The sequence below is a fragment of the Tamandua tetradactyla genome, chromosome 5, assembly GCF_023851605.1.
Source record: "Tamandua tetradactyla isolate mTamTet1 chromosome 5, mTamTet1.pri, whole genome shotgun sequence".
NCBI lineage: Eukaryota > Metazoa > Chordata > Mammalia > Pilosa > Myrmecophagidae > Tamandua > Tamandua tetradactyla.
In genome coordinates this window covers 79,497,009-79,518,495 of record NC_135331.1, presented here as the reverse complement: position 1 = coordinate 79,518,495, position 21,487 = coordinate 79,497,009, and the positions used below count along the sequence as shown (strand labels likewise).

General features: G+C 38.0%; 1 long non-coding RNA gene across 1 annotated transcript in view; it reads right to left on the bottom strand.

The window, feature by feature from the left end:
* The window catches only part of LOC143682545 (uncharacterized), a 196,610-nt gene that overhangs the window by 154,382 nt on the left and 20,741 nt on the right, over nt 1-21,487 (bottom strand). The window lies entirely within an intron of this gene.

The window sequence follows — 21,487 nt, the reverse complement described above, 5'->3', positions numbered from 1 at the left end:
GCTGTGCTTTGAAATATACAGCTTTTGTGCATTTGTTATTTTTCACAAAAAAAATGTAGGAAAAAAGGTGATTGTGATGATAAAAAAATATTTAAGCCCTCCAGCCTCCTATATTCTGGAGCAGCTAGAAGAAAAAATATGAGAGGATCACATGGTAACCCATGACAAGCTCTGGGATCTGTCCTATAACCATTTGTTGAAGAGTGCTTTGAAAATTCCTGTTTTTAAAAAAATTTTCTTTGCTTTATATATATGTTACATTATACAATAAAAAAAACTAAAAATTAAAAAAAAATGGATGAGGGAAGGGGGTAACTGGACATAGTCATTTGCATATTTCTTACATGATGCGGTACATCATTTACTCTGAGTAAATGACAAAAAAATCAGACTTAATAAACCAGCAAGACCCAACTCTATGATGTCTCCAAAAAGTGCTCTTTAAATATTAAAGACATAGGTTGAAAGAAAATGAGTAAGAAGAGGTGTATCGGTAAACATTATCCAAAATTAAACTTCAGTGCCTATATTAAAATCAAATATAGGTTGGTGAGATGGTGGCTCAGTGGCAGAATTCTTGCCTGCCATGCCAGAGACCTAGTATCAATTCCCAGTGCCTGCCCATGCAAAAGAAAAAAATATATATAGGCCACTCATCTCCCTCACCTCTGTCCTTGCAAGAGTGCCACAAGTCCTCTTACATGTGTTCTCAATGAATTTGTTGCCCACATTCTCTATACTGTGCTTTGCCCTTGAATTATTTCTCATGGCATGGCCAAGAACCTGGAAGCCAAATTCTGGCAACATAATTTGGTGAGCCAACCCGAGCCACTTCTCTTCAACTGTCTGCACTGGCAAGTACTGGGAGGCTTGGCCACATGCTGTCACTTTTTCTTCTCACTTGGCTCACTGCTATCATTTTCTCTGCTCTCTCTAGGAATCTAGGGGCTTAAATGCAGCTCCTCCAGAACATAAACTTTTTTCATCCTGAGCCACCAGCTTCCTCCTCAGAGGTATCAGGAGCCTCATCTCCACACCATGTATATCCAAAGAGGCTAAGGCACAGCAAGTGAAGCCACCCTGTGGGAAGTGGCTGGAGGCTTCTCCCCATGTTGAGTAGGAATTCATTGGGAGCCAGATCAAGTCCCTGTCTCCTTCTCTCTCTCTCTACAGTTCTCCAAGACTTCCCCACACTCTCTCCTTTCCTCCCTCTGAGGATCCAGACTCTTCTTCTTGCTGAATCTGTTCCTCTTTTCACCTCTTCCACAGAGGTCCTCTCCCTTGCCTCCGTGAGAGTCTCCTTCTCTCCTCTGGCTGGCTTTCAATCCCTTCTGAGACATTCCGTCTTTTGTAACACAGGGCTCTGGGCTAAGGGTTCTTACACCAAACAAAGGGTTTTTTGTTTTTTTTTTTTAAAATTCTAGGGAGTCATCTATGGTCTAGGCTATAATGTGTCCATACCTAAACCCCTCTAATTGCCTAAAAAGCATACTAAATCACAGTTGATTGTGTGACTGGCCTTTCCCAGAACATTCTCATTTAAGGGGAGCCTAATTTCCTTGCCACATGTTTCTCCTCTATCTCAATCTTGGCAACACCCAGGGCTGGCACCCAGGAGAGCCCCCATAAAATTTATTTGTTTGTGGCAAACACTTTCTAGTCTCTTAGGCAATAATATAGGCAGTAAATTAAAAGCACAGATACCCAGGAAGACCAATGGGTCATCTCAACAACTTTGGGATGGTACCAGGCCATCATCTCCTGAGTCTTCAAGGACCATGGGAATACCTGGGGATAGGGAACCTGATCCAATGGACCCAAAGGATCAGCCTTCAGAACAGCAGGCCAGTGACCTGGAATGCTGGGCACTGATATGGAAATCTGCCTTTTTCTCTCCCTACTGCAATATTGCCTAGCCACAATATCACCTGGAGAATGGCCAACGTTGGCCCACAAAGAGGACAGTAAGCTACAATCCTATTTCACAATTAAATATCTTTTGTAAGAGGGAGGGAAGATGGCAAGAAACTCCCTACATACAACTTTTATGGTCTTATACCAGGATAAACCCATGAAGGGCTCTTGCAAATTATGTTATACCCAGGAAAGCTCAAAAATGTCATCTTCATTACTCTCCTTCATGGAAGGAGGCAAATATTTTAAATAATCCTCTTGAAAGTATTTCCTCCCCCCACCCTGAATCCTCATTTAGTTTCTATTAAAGCCCATTGCAGCTGAATATAAAGCATGTTGTATTAGTTAAGGTTCTCTAGAGAAACAGAATCAACAGGGAACACTTGCAAATATAAAATTTATGAAAGTGTCTCACGTGACCGTAGGAATGCAGAGTCCAAAATCCACAGGGCAGGCTGCGAAGCCGATGACTCCAATGGATGGCCTGGATGAACGCCACAGGAGAGGCTCACCAGCCAAAGCAGGAATGGAACCTGTCTCCTCTGAGTCCTCCTTAAAAGGCTTCCCATGATTGGATTTAGCATCACTAATTGCAGAAGACACTCCCCTTTGACTGATTACAAATGGAATCAGCTGTGGATGTAGCTGACGTGATCATGACCTAATCCTATGAAATGTCCTCATTGCAACAGACAGGCCAGCGCTTGCCCAATCAGATGAACAGGTACCACAACTTGGCCAAGTTGACACCTGTCCCTAACCATGACACATATCTTCTAAATTATGGTAAATGGGAAATGCCAGCAGTTAAAATGGAAAATGCCAGAAGTTAACAAACTTAAAAAGATGGGAAAGAATAGCCCCCCAATGGGACTCTCAATTGCAACATCATCCTCCAATCTGTAAAAGACAGGAAATGTAGTCAGAAATTCCCTATGCCCAGAAATTTATGGCTTTCTGTCAAGACAAGGACCTTAAAAAGACATGTCACTTATGTGATGCCCATGTCTCAATTTCCATTAGGAGAAGCATGAGAAAACGTACCATCAAGCTGGTTAATTGTAATAAGCTAAGGGAAATCACTCAGGAGAAAGAGGAAAGGGAAAGCCCTAAAAGGCATACTAATGTAAGCCTGGATTCCTGGGGAAGTCACATTGTGTTGGACACCCATTCCATTAGCCAGTCTGCTCTTGACATTCACGAGAACAGCAAAAGCTCTCCATGGGCCTGCAAACTCCCACTAATGACTTATTAGAAACTACCTGTCCTATCTTTAACCATAAAAACAAGTCCAAGGAGAAGGAGAAGGCAGATAGAGGTTATCAAAAGACCAGCTTATTGCAGTTGCCGTTAACACCACCCTATCTTCTTGAGGTCACCCTCAAGAAGTCATGGCTCCAGGCCTCTAGAGCCTTCCTCAACTGTGAGCCAGTGATCCCCTGGCAAATAGGGTACCAGAAACCTCAAAACAACCCACAATCTCAGGACCCACAAGGGCCTTGAGCTGAGCACTACCCACATGAGCTTTGAGCCTAGGGACTGCATTGTCTTCCTTGGGGGGGGGGGTCATCTAGACCTCTACTAGACTGAGGCTTCTTGGTATCCCAAAGAAGATTCTTAAGCAAATAAACCCATGTGTATGGAATGAAAGCATCTCAGGGCTAGTCCATGAGTAACTCCTGACTGCATGCAAGTTTTCAGTCCTAAATCTTAAAAAATGCATTTTTGTATATCTCTTCATCCCAACTTTCAATACCTATTTACTGTTAAATGGCAGGTTTTAAAAATGAGATTCTAACGATACTCAGTGCTGCCCCAAGAATTTCAAAATAATCCCTAAATCTTTAAAAATATCTTAGCAGTATATCTTACTGGCCTCCAATTGCCTCAAAGTACAGTTTTGCAATATGTTAACTTTGTAAACTAACATATTCCTAATATCATTACCAACTGAATGGATATGAAAGGTTGTAAAAAGGCTTAAGAAAGTGAATTTCATAGTCATTATTGACTACAAGTCCTAAATGGATATGGAAAGTTGCAGATTTGAGAAAATGAATTTTATAGTCATTACTAACTACAAGTCCTGAATGGATGTGGAAAGTTGTGGAGAACTTAAGAAAGTAAGTGTGGCTTGTAGTCATGGCTGACTACAAGAAGTTACAGAGAATTCAGTCTATCCTAGTCAATGCTACTCTCTGTTAAACTGCTCTTAATGAAAAATTATAAAGTTTTTCTTAACCATCTGAGTATTCTATCTAAAAGATAAAAATTTTATATCATATCAGTACATCCTTGTTAATGTTTATGTTGACTTTATCATCCTGTATTTTAGAAGACAAGCCTTTTCACTCTTCTATGAAAACTGTTACAAAAGATTTGTTCTCTCACCTTGTAAAAATTAAGTGCTAAAATAATTTAACATATTACCTTTAAAAGTGTTTAAGAAGTATTTTAACAGTTAAAACAGATTTCCTATCTCTCTGTTCACTAAATTTGCATAGGTAAAGTATTCATATATTTAAAAATTATTTAAAGTTCCTAAAAACTTAACAAAGTTCTCACTATTCATGTTGTATCCTAATACTGATCTGTAAAATATTAAATAACCAAATTTACTTGTCAGTTACACTACTATATTCTCTAAAAGCACAGGTGGTCAGCTATAAGTCAAAATTTCATTTTCAACAAAAAGAACTTTAAAGGAAAAACAACACAAGTATACAAACTATATTCTATCTGTTAATTCACCTAACCCTTGTAAGTGTGTGAAGGTAAAACAAAACAGAGCCTATATCCTCTAGCCAGAAGCAGCTAAAGAAGACAGACTCTCATCTCTCAGCACCCCTTAAGATTAAAGAGTAATCCTGGAGGTTATTCTTATGCATTTTATAGATATCCCCTTTTTTAGTTTAAGGTGTATTAGAGAGGCTAGAGGGAAGTGCCTGAAACTGTAGAGTTGTGCTTCCAGTAGCCATGTTGCTTGAAGATGATTGTATAGTGATATAGCTTTTGCAATGTGACTATGTGATTGTGAAAACTGATGCTCCTTTTATCTATGATATTGACAGATGAGTAAAAAATATGGATTAAAAATGAAAAATAATAGGGGGAACAAATGTTAAAATAAATTGAGAAGATTGAAATACTAGTGAACAATGAAAGGGAGTGGTAAGGGATATAGAAAAAAAAATAGGGGGAACAAAGGTTAAAATTTATTGAGTAGATGGAAACACTAATGGTCAATGAGAGGGAGGGGTAAGGGGTGTGGTATGTGTGAGTTTTTTCCTTTTTCTTTTTATTTGTTTTTCTGAAGTGATGCGAATGTTATGAAAAATGATCATGGTGATGAATTGACTACTATGTGTTAATATTGTGAGGTATTGACTGTACACCATTGTTCTAGTTTGCTAGCTGGTAGAATGCAATATACCAGAAACAGAATGGCTTTTTAAAAAGGGGAATTTAATAAGTTGCTAGTTTACAGTTCTAAGGCTGAGAAAATGTCCTAATTAAAACAAGTCTATAGAATGTCCAATCTAAGGCATCCAGGGAAAGACACCTTGGTTCAAGAAGGCCAGTGAAGTTCAGGGTTTCTCTGTCAAATGGAAAGGCACATGGTGAATATGGTTAGGGTTTCTCTCTCATCTGGAAGGGCATATGGTGAACACAGAGTCACTTGCTAGCTTCTTCTCCTGGCTTCCTGTTTCATGAAGCTCCCCGGGAGGCATTTTCCTTCTTCATCGCCAAAGGTCTCTGGCTGGTGGAGTCTGCTTCTCGTGGCTATGTTGTTCTGCTTTGCTCTCTCTGAATCTCTATTCTCCAAAACATTTCTTCTTTTATAGGACTCCAATAAACCAATCAAGATACACCCAAATGTGTGGAGACATGTCATCACCTAATCCAGCTTGACAACCACTCCTAACTAAACTACATCATCCAGGGAAATGATCTGATTACAGTTTCAAATATACAGTATTGAATAGGGATTATTCTACCTTTATGAAATGGGATTTTGATTAAAACATGGCTTTTCTAGGGAGCATACATCCTTTCAAACCAGTACAACCATACATGGAATGTTTGTATGTCAAGAATGTTCATGTTTGTACATTGTTTTGGTTTGAAAATACAAAATAAATTAAATTTTAAAAATAGACGGCAGCTAAATACCAACTTTACATAGTTTAAAAACTGTATGTCCTTGGAGTGACCTTGGTGATAAAAATCTGACACTAAAACAAACACAGATGAATGGATGGTCAATCAGCAGCAGTCACAGACTGTATGTGAATCCTTTTAATCTAGTCAAGTTTGTGAAAAGGGGACACTGATAAAAGCACAGACCCACTCAAAAGACCCATGCTGAGGCATCAGAGGGCCAGTATATTCAGGCACTTGGCCTGGCCTTTTCATTTTCCATGATGGGCATCACTGGAATTTCCATTCTATTTTTAAAAACTATTAACACGTGTTTGTTTTCCTCCAGAAAAGGAAGAACCCAGTCTTAATTTAAACTTGCCCATAAAGCATATTCATTATAAATCAGGACTGATTCATCTCTTTTCTATTTATTCTAAGTGGTCAGTGCTCTTGTAGCAACACTTTGGGATGTTTATCCAGCCTTCCTGTGGCCTCAGGCTTGTGCTCTTCCTTCAAACGTCTCTCCCCACTGTCTCCAGTCCTCCCCTGCCTGGTGTTTAAAGAATCAGGCAACCCATTATCTCAAGTTCAAATTCTGGGATCTTAAATCCAGAAAAGGAGGCTGCATTTCCTTGGTTAGTTTTCAAAGTTCTCAGGTTGTCACAAGGGAAGGCATGGGCACATTTATGGTCACCTCCTGTCCACGGTTCCCTCTCCCTGCTCTGCCAAACCCCTCTGGTTGCAGCCTGGCTCCTGCTCCATTATCTGCTCAAAGAGGCCTCCTCATTGAGGCCTCTCCTGACCCTTCTCTCTTAAGTGAGACTTCCCTCTTGGTTATCTAGCACTCTGCATGGCCTGCATCCCTCATGACAAGTTTCACACACACACACACACACACACACACACACACACATACACAAAAGACTTAAAGCGTGAGAATTCTCTGATAGGGAATTTGAGGCAGACTAGAACAGGGAGAGAGAGGAGGGAGAAAAAAACCTGAAAGAACCCTTAAGGAAGGACAGTTAATCAAGGTCAAGAGAGCCCCTGTCTTTGGACAGACAACCTGCCTGGGGCTACCCACTTATGGAGACACACCCAGCAGCAGCTGACCCATCTGAAGCCAAATGACCCCACCTAGTGAGTCATCTATGACAAAGGGTGGAGCCAAGAGACCCTCACCTGAGTGAGTCACTTACCGAGACTGCTGGAGCCAAATAACCCAACCAAATGCACTGTCTACCACCCGGCACTGAGTTGGAGAGGAAGGAGGGTAGAAGGAAAGGCCCTGAGCAAGGAAGGGGGTGGGGGAGTAAGTAAGCTAACCTATAAAAGCAAATGGCCCCACACTGCCTCCTGTTTCTCACCTCCCCCACCCCTGCCTCTGCCTTTGTGAGAGAGCCTGCATGTCCACATGTGTCTCAATAAATTTTCTGCCTCCTTAAAAACATCAAATATATTAGACTTCAAAAGAAAGAGTTTCAGAGATCAAAAGGGACATTTCATAATGATAATGAAGTCAATTTATCAGGAAAACATAAAATCATAAATGTTAATGAATCTAATAACAGAGTTTCAAAATATATGAAGTAAAATTGATCAAATTAAAGGGAAAACTAGACAATTCCACAATCATGGTTGGAAATTTTTAACACCTTTCTCTCATAATTGAAAAAATCAGTAATGATATAAAAGATCTGAACATTAGTAACTATCTTGATGTAATTAATATTTATAACAATTGATATATTTATTACTGATATATTTATGTCAAATAAACATATTAAATTATAGATGTATACTTTTTTAAGTTCACATAGAATATGCTGGTCCATAGGAAAAGTCTCAATAAGTTCAAAAGGATTGAAATCATATAGACTATTTTTTTTAATCATAACAAAGTTAAATTAGGAATCCAAAACAACCAGGAACCTAGAAAACTTGCAAAATATTTATAAATTAAAAACACACCCCTAAATCATCAATGGTTCAAAGAAGGAATCACAAAGAAATTAGAGTAGAGAACTGAATATAATGAAAAATATGTATCAAAATTTGGGGGACTATATCTAAAGTCAGGCTTAGAGGTTAATTTATAAATTTGAGTATTTATATTAGAAAAGATGAAAGGTCTAAAATCAATAACTTAATGTTCTTCCTTAAGAGGGTAGACACTCAAAGACAAAGTAAACCCCAAATAAGTAGAAGAGAGGACAGAATAAATATAAGAACAGAAATCAGTAAATAAAACAGATAATCAACAGAAAATTAACCTAGCAGAAAGTTCATAGAAATAATCAACAAAATTGATTTTTAAAACATAGCTAGAATGATCAAGAAAAAAAGAGATCACAATTTATCAATACAGGCAAAAAGGACTTCTCACTACAGATGTTATAATAATTAAAGGATAAAAATGAAATATTCTTTAAAGTGTTAGACCAACAAAATGGATGAATGGACAGATTATTTGAAAAATAAAACTTACTAAAACTGATACTGAATGAATTAGAATATCTGTGTAGTCCTATATACGTTTAAAGAAATTGTATTTGCTATAAAAAAACCTTCCCCCAAAGAAAGCTCCAGGCCCGGATGGTTTCACTGATGAATACTATCAAATATTTAATGAAGAACTAACATCAATCTTAAACAAACTCTTTTAGCATATATAGAGGGAAGTAACCCTTCCCAACTCATTTTTTTTTAAGAATTTTTTTCTTCAATTTAATTGAGATATACTCACATGCACCCAAACAATCCAAAGTATGCAATCACTGGCTCACAGTATCATCGCATAGTTGTGTATACATCCTGATGATAGATTTTAGAACATTTTTGCTACTCCAGAACAGAAATAAGAATAAAAAATAAAATCCAAATCCTCCCATACAACTTATCCCCACCTACTGTTGACCCATATTATTGGTGTAGTAAATGTGTTACTGTTGATGACAGACTTAAAATGTTACAGTTAACTATAGTCCACAGTTTAGAGTGGCTATCTTTTCCCCCACAAATCCCTCTATTTTTTTTTTTTAGATTTGCAATGGTTTATACAAGAATTTATTTACATACATGACTTTAAACAACCACTTTTAGCCAAATTCACCTACAATACATTACCATTTCTTATAATCCCAGGAACAAATTACTGGCACCTGTATTCATTCTCAAACATTTAAGTTCAACTGTTAACAATTCTGTACATATTAGGTAACCCCCCCTTCTCTAGCTTCTTTCTACCTCTAAGTATCCTATATTCTATACCACTTTCTCCCCGTGTATGTCTTTATTTTATTAATCATTCAACCATACAATGGCTTAAGAGGATATTAGTCACAGGATTTTACAATCACATAGTCACAAGATAAAATCTATATAGTTATACAATCATTATTAAAGATCAAGGCTACTGGGTTGCAACTATACAATCTCAGGTATTTCCTTCTGGATATTCTAATGCACTAGAAACTAACAATAAATATCTATATAATGATTCTGTAGTAAGAATCATTTGTTGAATCCTAACTTCTCTGTTACAACTGCTCCTACTCACTTGATCAATCTCTCAATCTTCAGGGTGACTTGGGTAATAACCATTCTATCCTCTTCATGCTAAAAAGGGGACTTCCTGAATCATTTTGTGGGGTCTGTGTAACCCTTTGATATCAAATGCTAACAAACACAAAACATAAAAAGAAAATTACAGATCATAAATGAAAAAATATTCAACAAAATATTAAATCCAATAGTACCTAAGAAGGGTATCATGACCAAACAGAATTTTTCCCAGCAACATAATATTGGTTTAAAGTAAAAAAAAAAAAAGATGTAATTCATCACAGAAACAAAATAAAAAGGAGCACAATATAATCACCTCAATAAATGTAGAAAAGCATTTGTCAAAATTCAATACCTATTCATGATAAAAAATTATATTCAAATCAGGAATAAAAAGGAACATAATCTGATAGTGGACATCTATAAAAAACTAAGGCCAACAGCAATCTCATTGGCCAAATAACTTTCCCTTGAGAACACAAGGATGCACTCTCTCACCTTCTCTATCACATATTGTACTAGAGTGATTAACCAGTTCAATAAGGCAAGAAAAAATAAAATGCATAGATATTGAAAAGGAAGAATTAAAACTATATTCATATGACAGAATTGTTTATATAGAAAATCATAAATATCTGCCAAATAAGTATTACAACTCATAAGCAAATTTAGCAAAGACCAAGATATAAGGTCACTATACAGATCAAACAGACTTCTATATTCTAGGAGCATATATATTGATACATTTATAATAGAGTTAAAAACATAAAACAACTGGGAATAAATTTAACAAAAAATAAAATACCTCTAAACTGTAAATAACAAGACAGAGCTAAGATAAATTAAGAATGACTTAAATAAATTGGAGAACTCAATATTGTAAACATTTCAAACTTTCATGGATTCGTCTATAGACTCAATGCTATCATGACCATCATTCCACCAGAATCTAGAGATATCCACAGGTTGATTTTCAAATTTATATGAAAATCAGAAGACCTAGAATATCCAAAGCAATTTCAAAAATCCTAACTTCAAGATTTAGCATGAAATTTCAAATTTATATGAAAATCAGAAGACCTAGAATATCCAAAGCAATTTCAAAAATCCTAACTTCAAGATTTAGCATGAATAATCAAGTACTGTAATACTACAGTATTGTAGCAGTGTAAAGACTGACAAATCAATCTTTGGGACAGAATAGTGTAGAAATAGACTTACACTTACACAGGCATTTGATTTTCATCAGTGATGCCAAAACTATCAGAATTAGTTTCCTAGGACTGCCATAAAGAAGTACCAGAAACCAACTGGCTTAAAGCGATATAGATTTATTGTCTCCTTGTGCTACAATCTAGAAGTTCAAATTCAAGGTGTTCTCCTTTTGAAAACTCAGGGAGAATTCTTCCTAATCTCTTCTATCTTCTGATGTCTGGGACAGTCCTTGACATTACTTTGCTTACAGCTGCATTCCCCTATCTCTGCCTCTATTTTCATGTGGCCTCCTTCTCCATGTGTCTCGCCTCCTCTTATAAAGACACCATCACATTGGATTAGGATCCACCTTAACTCAGTATAACGTCACATTAGCTTGACTACATCTGTAAAGACCTTATTTACAAACAAGCTCGCATTACAGGTGTCCCTGAACCTCCATTATGTTGCACTGCCTCAGAGTTCATTTTGCCTGGGCCTCTTGGCCTTTGCTGGTGTTATTAACCCACAACACCTGGCCTCCCTGCATATCAGTCACCTCCACCCAAACATTCTCACCCTCATGCCCCACCCCACACTCACCGGAAACCCACAGCTGGTCAGCTAACCATCCCCACTGCTGTAGCCCCCTGGACCTTCTCCCTTTTTGTGCACAATTACTTTAAACCAACTAATCCTTGACTCCCACCACAAACCTACTAGTGTACACCCCTGGACCACAACAAAGGCCCCTCCCCATGTGCTCTAGTCTGCCAAAGCTGTCAGAATGCAGCACACCAGAAATGGACTGGCTTTTAATAAAAGGGGATTTATTTCATTAAAAATCGGTAGTTCTTAAAATGAAAAAAAGGGGGGGGATGTAGTTCTTCAGAGGAAAGGCAGCTAGCTCTCTGCTTCTAGGACAAACTTACCCTCTCTACATATATGGGTATGTCTACTCTCCTGGCCTGAGGTTTCTTGGCTTCAGGTCCTGACACCCATGGTTCTCACTTAGCAAACTCCAATTTGTCCCTTTTCAGTGCCCCTTCGTCCAGGCTGGCAGTGATTCCGCTTACAGCAACAGTCTCTTTAAAAGCATTCCAGGCCTTCTCCATCAAGCTCCTCACAGTTCCTCCAAAATCTTCCCCTTATCCATTCAAAAATACCATTCCAATATGTCTGGTAGTTGCAAACTGCACCAGCACCCCACTTCTCCAGTACCAAATTATTTTAGTCTGCTAAAGCTGCCAGAATGCAACATACCAGAGATGGATTGGCTTGTAATAAAAGGGGATTTATTTGGTTAAAAATTTATAGTTCTTCAGAGGAAAGGCATCTAACTTTCATCTGAGGTTCTCTGTAACACAGGAAGGCACAGGGCAATGTCTGCTGGCCTTCTCTCCTGGCTTCTGGGTCCCAATAGCCTTCCCCGGGGCAATTATTTTCTTTGTCTGGGCTGAGCTGTGAGTGCTGAGATGAGGTATGCTGAGCTGTGTTTGGCTCTTTTCTGACCTCTCTTTCAAGCCTCCAGCTAAAAAATTACACCTCAGTCAGTGCAGAAGTCATCCCCCTTAGCCTACTGCAGATGTAATCAACCATAGATGAGTTAATGATTTAAGTTCACAACAACAGAACACTGGGGCATCATCACCTGGCCACATTAACACCTGAACCTAACTACCACACCATGCTTATGCACTCTTCATGTGCTGGGTGAGCCCCTGAGCTGCTGGTTCTTCTGGTCATCACCTCACTGCACCTTTCTCCCCCTTCAGTTTCTGTAAGTAACAAGCTAACCTGTTTCTGGCATTATTGCTCCTTATTTCTGTCACACCTCCTGACCTCCTCCCAACCCAAATTTAAAATCCTAGTTAATCAATTCAGAACAATAGGCCCTAGGGATTAGGACTTCAACACATCTTTTTGGAGGACACAAATCAGCCTGTGACTCTATCCATTTATTGTAAAGAAATGTCTTTACTATAAATGGTGTTGGTACTACTGGATACCCATATGAAGAAAAAATTAACCTCAATCCCTACTACTTCATGCTACAGACAAAAATTAATTAGAATTATTTTAATTAAATAATTAATTCTAATTAATTTTAATTAATTGAGTCTAGATCTCAATATAAAGCTAAAATTATAAAAGGTTCTAAAAGAAAACATAAGAGGCTATCTTCATGATTTGGGGATAGAAAAAATGTCTTTGGACACAAATAATAATTATAAATGACAAAAATCTGTAAATTATACTTTATCAAATTAAAAACTTCTGCTCATCAAAACACACCACAGACTTAAAGAAGTACTGATATATGCTACGATATGCACAAACCTCAAAAACATTAGGTTCAATGAAACAAGCCAAATGCAAGAGACTATGTATTGTATGATTACATTTGTAAGAAAACTCAAGAGAGAAAAAATTATAGAGACAGAAAGTACATTAGTGGTTATATAGAATGAGGTGGGAATAGGAAGTGTGGTGGTTTGAAACTGTATGTATCCCAGAAAAGGTGTTCTTAAAGTTAATCCATTCCTATGGGTGTAAACTCATTGTAAATAGGACCTTTTGATGATGTTACTTCAATACAGGTGAGTTTCACATCAACCAGGATGGGTGTTAATCCCATTATTGGAGTTCTTATTAGAGAATGAAATTCACAGAGAAAGAGAGAAAACATGGAAGCTAGAAGCTGAAATCAACACAACCCAGAAGAGAAGGGAAACAGCAGCAGACACTGCCATGTGCCTTGCCATGTGACAGAGAAGCCAAGGATCACCAGCAGCCAGTCTTCAGGAAGAAAGCATTGCCTTGATGATGCCTTGATTTGGGAATTTCACCAGCCTTAAAACCATGAGCAAATAAATTTCCATTTTTAACCCGACCTATTTCATGGTATTTGCTTTGAGCAGCCTAGAACACAAGGTTATATTTTGGAGTGTGAAAATGTTCCAAAATTAGATAGTGGTGATGGTTGCACACTGTATAAATACGTTAAAAATCATCACTTTGTACATCAAAAATGTGTGAATTTTACAGTATTTAAATTATACTTCAGTAAATTTTCTAATAAAATAAGGAATAAAGGGTTAAGGAAGAGAGAGAAAAAGAATACAAGTGAAGTGGGCCACTGAAGGGAATGAGGTGGGTGAGAATTTGGAAATGTTGGGAGACACCAGGCAAACTTTAATTCTAATCAAATAATTAGAATTAGGCCTACTGTTCTTTCGTTCATTCAATAGAGAATATTTATTGAGCACCTTCTATGTCTCATATATTATTGTCAACATTTGAGATATATTGATATCCTCCCCATCATGAAACTTGCATTGTGGTGGGAAAAGAGAGGCCAGAGGCAGTCAGACAATAAACAATAATCATAATAAACAAGTAAATGTTTAGTTCAGTACTATGGAGTAGGAAGAAGAGTAAGAGGGAACTGACCTGAATGGGTGGTACGGGTAAGTGTACTTGGCAGTTTTAATAGGGTGGTCAGAGTGAACCATTGAAAGTATGATATTTGAGCAAATACTAGAAGAAAAGGTAGAAGTCAGTTATGTAGATTATAAGAGGAGGGAGCATGTCTGCAGTGCTTAGTAAATAGCAAGAAGGTCATTGTGGCTGGAGTGGAGTGAGCCAGTGAGACAGTAGAAGCTGATGATGTCAAGGGCATAGGGGGGAAGTAGGCTGGAGAGCCAGATCAGGTAGGGCCTTTTAGGCCCTTAAAGGAATTTTGGCTTTTACTTTGAGTGAAATGAAAGCCATTTCAGTCTCAGAGTCTAACTTACATTTTAAAGGACTGGTGTGGTCTGTTATGATTGGATTCTGAACAGAGATTTTGGCAGAGTTTTATGCCTAGTACTGTGAGTCAAACAGAGATGGGGGAGGGGACCTCTTTCCTAATTATCAGTTCCCCAAACCTTGAAATTTACTTGCTTTAGGGAGAAAACTACCACCATGGAACATAGGATGCTACCCTTGAATCCATACTCGTTTCTATAACAGGAACTCAGTCTAATAGCCACTGCTTCCCCCAAACCCCTCACGGTAACCGCCACCCCAAATGGGTTGTTCTGTGACACACTTGCCAGAAAATAGAATTAGCAGTGCCTGCTTCCTGACCTTGCTCAGCTTCACCTGAAAGTCTCTCACAGGTGCAATTGATTAGTGAGTCCCAGGACTCAAGCCAGTAAGAGAGGCTGGAAATGTACATTTCTTAGTTCTACCTCTGAGAGGTGGGATTTATAAAGTAGGACATTTCCCAGACAATGGAATGATGGTTAAAAGATGTTGGGTAGCCAGAAGATGTTTAAAAAGTTACTCCATTTGCCCTTGAGAAAGTTGACTATTTATGGAGGAGACAAATACAGAGATTATTTTAATCCAAGATGTAAAATAATTGCTCTAAGAGAATTATAAATTAAAATTATTGTTTTCAAAGTAAAGAGCAACTACATTTGTGAGAAGAATCAACAAAAGCTTTCTGGAATAAGTGACATTTTAAATGGTTTTATATAAAGTGTAGAGAACAACTTGGGGAGGCTACCAGTTCACAATTTTCTCCAAGGACTATCTCAATTATACTTCTTAGACTCTAGCCAGGGCAAATTGATCCAGAAGTAGAGACACTTGCCCCAAGCAAAGCTAAATGGATATTCTCTCCTAGGAATTTGAAACTTGAACAAAAAGAAAAGCACATACACTGAAAGTCAGTTGGAGCTGTGTAATTCTAGGCCAGAAAAGGTCAACATGTCCCCATAAACTTCCATTGCTTTTGCCTGTGTTGGACAATTAACTGTTTTTGCAGAAATTACTTCCAATCAAAATAACTTTAACTAATACTACAAAAAATTCCAGTGGTAAAAGAGAAGGACACTGTGCTGGTTTGAATCTTTTGTGTATCTCAGAAAAGCCAAGTTCTTTAATCATCATTCAAAATTCCTGGGTGGTATTTTCTTAATTGTTTCCATGGAGATATGAACCACCCAGTTGTGGGTGTTAACTTTTTTTATTTGCTTTTTTCTTTTTTGGTTTGGGCAGGCTCCAGGAATCAAACCCAGTCTCCAGCATGGCAGGCAGGTGGTAACTTTTGATTAGATGGTTTCCATGGAGATGTGTCTTCATCCATTCAAGGTAGGGTTGCTTACTGGAGCCCTTTAGGAGGAACCATTTTGGAAAAAGCTTTAGAGCCCATGCAGCCAGAGACCTTTGCAGATAAAGAAGGAAAATAGCCCTAAGGGGAACTTCATGAAACACGAAGCCTGGAGAGAAAGCTAGGAGACATCACCACATTCACTATGTACCATTTCTGTTGAGAGAGAAACTCTGAACACCATCAGCCTTCTTAAACCAAGGTATCTATCTCTGGATGCCTTAGGTTGGAAATTTCTACAGACTTGCTTCAGTTTGGGCATTTTCACAGCCTCAGAACATGTAAACTTGCAACTTAAAGCCATTCCATTTCTGGTATATCACATTCCAGCAGCTTGCAAACTGAAACGGAATTTAGGACCAGAGAAGTGGGTGGCTGTGGTTTGCATATGCCAGACATGTTGGAGCGGCTTTTTAAATGGATAAGGAGATGATTCTGGAAAAGTTGTGAAGAGCTTGATAGAGAATGCCTAGAATGCTTTGAAGAGACTGTTGGTAGAAATATGGACTTCAAAGATACCTCTGAGACTGTTGGTAGAAATATGGACTTCAAAGATACCTCTGATGAGGCTTTAGACAGAAATGATGAACGAATTGTTTCAAATTGGAAGGAAGGCATTCCTTGTAGATGATCAGCAGAATTTGAAAGTGATGAACTTGGATATTTAACAGAAGAAACTTCCAAACTAAATGTGGAAAATGCAGTCTGGCTACTCCTTGAAGCTTCTAGTAAAATGGGAGTGAAAAGAGATAAGTTGAGAACAGAACTCTTGGGTATGAAGAAACCAGAAAGTGATGTTCTGGGAAATTCTGGGCTTCCAGGGAGTGAGACCCCAGAGAATAGTGCCCCATATGAGGATTTAGCCAAATGTGGAACCAGTCAGCCACTTCAAAGAAAGCCAAGATTGGAGATGGAGTTATCTGGGAAGGATTTGTGGAAACTCCTTTTGTCTGATGGGCATGATCCTTCCTTACTACATAGAAAGCCAACAAGAATATTGTAGAATCTGTATAAAAGAACCAATGCCAGTCTGGACTAAGAGGTTCAGAAAAGGGACAAAGTGAAGGTAAAATGTCTTCAGAGGCAGAATCATGGAGGCTAAGGTCTGTCAAGAAACCTCAGGCCAGAAGAGCAAAGCCACCTAAGTACTTGGAGAGGGTCAGCTTGTCCTGAAGGCAGAGGGGGGCCTTCTGCCTCATTGCAGTGGAAGAGCTGTGCCACCTAAGGCCTTGGAGAGGGTGGAGCACATTCCTTGGGGATTGGGGAGAGCTTGACTGCCAACACATTGAGTGTGTTACCCAGAGATGGCAGAGAGCCCAGATGTGGCCCCAGTGCTTAGAGAGGATAAAGCTGAGAAAAAGATGGTCTCCCCAATGTTCCCCGAGGTTGCATTTGGAGAAAGGCTGACTACTGTGTAGGACCTTGAAAAGGGTGGGACTGCCACTTTCTAAAGCCCCAAAGATAAATGGCTCTCAGACTTTGAAATCTGATGGTGTTCACCCTGCAGGTTTTCAAAACTGCTTTGGTCCAGTGACCCCTGTGTTCCTTACAATTTTTTTCTGATGAAAATGGTAATATGTATTCTATGATTGTCCCTCCTTTGTATGTTGGCAACAAACAATTTGTTATGAGTTTTACAGGTCCAGAGCCAGTGAAGAATTTTGTCATAGGACAGCCCACACATGTAGCTGACTTTGATGAGATTTTGTGCAGTTTTGACTTTGCATTGCATTTGTATTGTTACTGAAATGGTTTAAGGCTTTCTGATATTGTTCCGGAATGACTGTATTTTGCATTTGGAAAGAACATGTCTTTTAGGGGTCAAAAGGGTGGAATGTGCCAGTTTGAATCTGTTGTGTACCCCAGAAAAGCCAAGTTCTTTAATTCTCATTCAATATTGCTGGGTTGTATCTTCTTAAGTGTTTCCATGGAGATATGACCACCCAATTGTCAACTATTTTGATTAGATAGTTTCCATGGAGATGTGTCTCCACCCATTCAAGGAGGGGTTGCTTACAGGAGCCATTTAAGAGGAAACCATTTTGGAAAAAGCTTTAGAGAACGCACAGCCAGAGACCTTTGGAGAGAAAGCAGGAAAACACTCCTGGGGGAGCTTCATGAAACAAGCCTGGAGAGAAAGCTAGCAGACATCGCCATATTCACCATGTACCTTTTCTGTTGAGAGAGAAATCATGAACACCATCGGCCCTCTTGAACCAAGGTATCTATCCCTGGATGCCTTAGGTTGGATTCCCTATAGACTTGCTTTAACGACATTTTCACGGCCTTAGAATATGTAAATCTGCAATTTAATTAATTCCCCTTTTTAAAAGCCATTCCATTTCTGGTATATCACATTCCAGCAGCTTGCAAACTAGAACAGACACATTGCAGAAAGTTGAAAAAGTAACATATGGAGTGATATCATGGAGATGGCAAATCTGGGGAGTTTCAGGTACCAGCGGGATATTCCAAAAGAGAGACCAAATGGACAAAACTGTTTGATATTTTGGCCCAAAAAGATGCTCAGCTTCACTAGCTATTAGGGAAATACAATCCAAAACCACAATGAGGTATTATTTCAATCTACTAGAAGGCTGCTATTAAACAAACAGGAAGCTACAGTGTTAGAGAAGATGTGGAAAAATAGGAACACTTATTCACTGCTGGTGGGAATGTAAATAGTGCAGCTGCTGTGGAAGACAGTTTGGTGGTTCCTCAGAAAGCTAAATATAGACTTGCCTTACAACCCAGCAAACCCACTGTTTGGTATATAATCAGAAGACTGAAAGCAGGGATGTGAACAGACATTTGCATGCCAATGTTCATGGTGACATTATCCACAATTGCCAAAAGATGGAAAAAACCCAAATGTCTATCAATAGATGAATGGATAAACAAAATGTGGTAAATATATATATATATATATATAATTACTTTATTAAGGTAATATATATATTATTACTTAATTAAGGAATATTACTCAGCAGTAAGAAGAAATGAGCTCCTGAAGCATGCAACATGGGTGAACCTTGAGGACTTTATATTAAGTGAAATGTCAGACATACATATAATTAAATAATATATATTATTCCTTAATTAAGGAATATTACTCAGCAGTAAGAAGGAATGAAATCCTGAAGCATGCAACAGGGGTAAACCTTGAGGATTCTATATTAAGTGAAATGTCAGACACAAAAGCACAAATATTGTATGATCTCACTAATATGAACTCATTATAATATGTAAAGTCATAGACATAAAATCTGTAATATAGGATAATGTGATATAGAATGAGGCTAAAGAATGGGGAGCAGTTGCTTAATATGTGCAGAATTTCTAACTAGATCACACTTAAACATTTGGAAATGGATAGAAGTGATGGTAGCATGTTATTGTGAGAAAAATTAACGTGCTGAATTCTGGGTGAACGTGGTGGAAATGGGAAGTTTAGAATCATGTATGTCACTAGAAGAAAAGTTGAGCGTTAAAACATGAGAATGTGTAACCCAGTAAATCTTGTAGTAGATGATGACTGTGATTAACCACATAAATATAAAAAAAAATTATTACATGAAGTAGAACAAATGTACAATACTATTACAAGGAGTTAATTATAGAGGGTTATATGGAGAGAGTGTACCTATTGCAAACTGGACTATAGTTAACAGTAATATCTTAATATTCTTTCAACAGTAACAAATGTACTTCACCAATACTAGGGATCAACAAAAGGGGGAATAAGGGGTATGGGATGATTTAGGTTTTCTTTTTTCTTTTTATTTCTTTTTCTGAAGTAATGGAAACATTCTCAATTTGATCATGGTGATGAGTGCACAAAATGTGATGATACTGTGAGCCACTTATTGTTTATTTTGGATGGATTGCATGTGTGAATACATATCAATAAAACTTCAGTTTAAAAAAAAAGTATGCTGAGTAAAAGAGGCTTTGCTGACACCAATATTTCAAACTTATCTTTTGCTTAATATACCAGAATTTTCATACTCGGAGCAACATGCTATGAAAAGATTCAGAGTGGAGAAAAGATTTGCCATTCTTTGCATTCTTGTAAAACAGCCAGAGCCTACAGGCCCTCAGGAAAGTTGTCATATAATCCCAGGGGTATATGTAATTTAAGGAGTGCTATTATATTCAGCTTTAAACTAAGACATTAAAAAATCTGGTGAATTCAGTTTCCAAGTAAGATGGCAGAGGAGGGGGCTTCAATACTCAGTTCATCCTGCAGAACAGCTAATAGCAAGGAACTGTCTGAAACAACTGTTCAGGGGCTTCAGAGATCAGAAGAACACTGTATACCATCCATGGAAGATTGGAAGGAATAAACTGACAACCTGCAGTGAAGAGCTGTGAGCAAAAATTCCAGTGTGGAGACTGGGGCCCATCTCCACTCTCATAACAGGCTGTCCTGGGATTCAGCTCTTGATTGGAAATAAAAGTCCTCTTTCCCAAGAACGAGGAGAGGGTAGGGCATCTGTATAGTTTATCTTTTGTGATGGATCTGATGGATCCCTTTCTCATTTTTCTGTATATTTTTAAAAATACTTTCTTTTTGGATCACTTGGGTATATATTTCACAACCTACAGCTATGACCTACAAACTTGAAAAGATACCAACTTATTGTCACAGTATACACATTTTTTGCCCCTGTGTCCCTTCATTCCCCCTCTTTATGTTGTTTTTGTCCACATTACCTATCTATTTTTAGCATGTCCATTATCTGGGAATATGACTTTTTCCTGTTCAATTGTATACTGACTCTTATAGGAATTAAAGAATAGAGTTAGATATTCAGGATACAGTACTATTGAGTTTTGCATTTACCCTTGTAGGTACTTTTACTGATAATGTTCATTTCTTAACACTACTCCCAGTCACTCTTTCCTGTCTTTTCCTTTCAATCAGCAGAACACTCTTTAATAATTGTTGTAGGGCTGATCTCTTGCTGACAAAGTCTCTTAATTTATGTTTATCTGTGAATATTTAAAACTCTCCCTCATTTTTGGAAGGATAATTTTGATGGATAAAGAGTTTTTGGCTGGCAGTTTTTCTCCTTCATTACCTTAAATATATCATAGCACTCCTTCTCACCTTCATAGTTTTTTATGAGAAATTGGCATTTAGTCTATTTGTGCTTCCCTTGTATGTGCCAAATCACTTTTCTTGCTGCATTCTGATTCTCTCCTCATCTTTGGTGTTTTGGAATAGGTCTGTTAGGATTGTTTGTTTGGAGTGTGTTGTGCTTCTTGAACATGTATATTTATGCCCTTCATAAGAGTTGTGAAATTTTGGCCATTATTCCTTCAAATAATCTTTCTGCCCCTTTTCCCTTCTCTTCTCCTTCTAGGAAACCCATAATGCAGATGTTTGTATACTCTGTGCTGTCATTCAAATCCATTAGATTCTGCTCAATTGTTCCCCTTCTTTTCTCTATCTATTCTTCTGTCTGTAAGATTTCAAATGTCTTGTCTTCTAGCTTGCTGATTCTT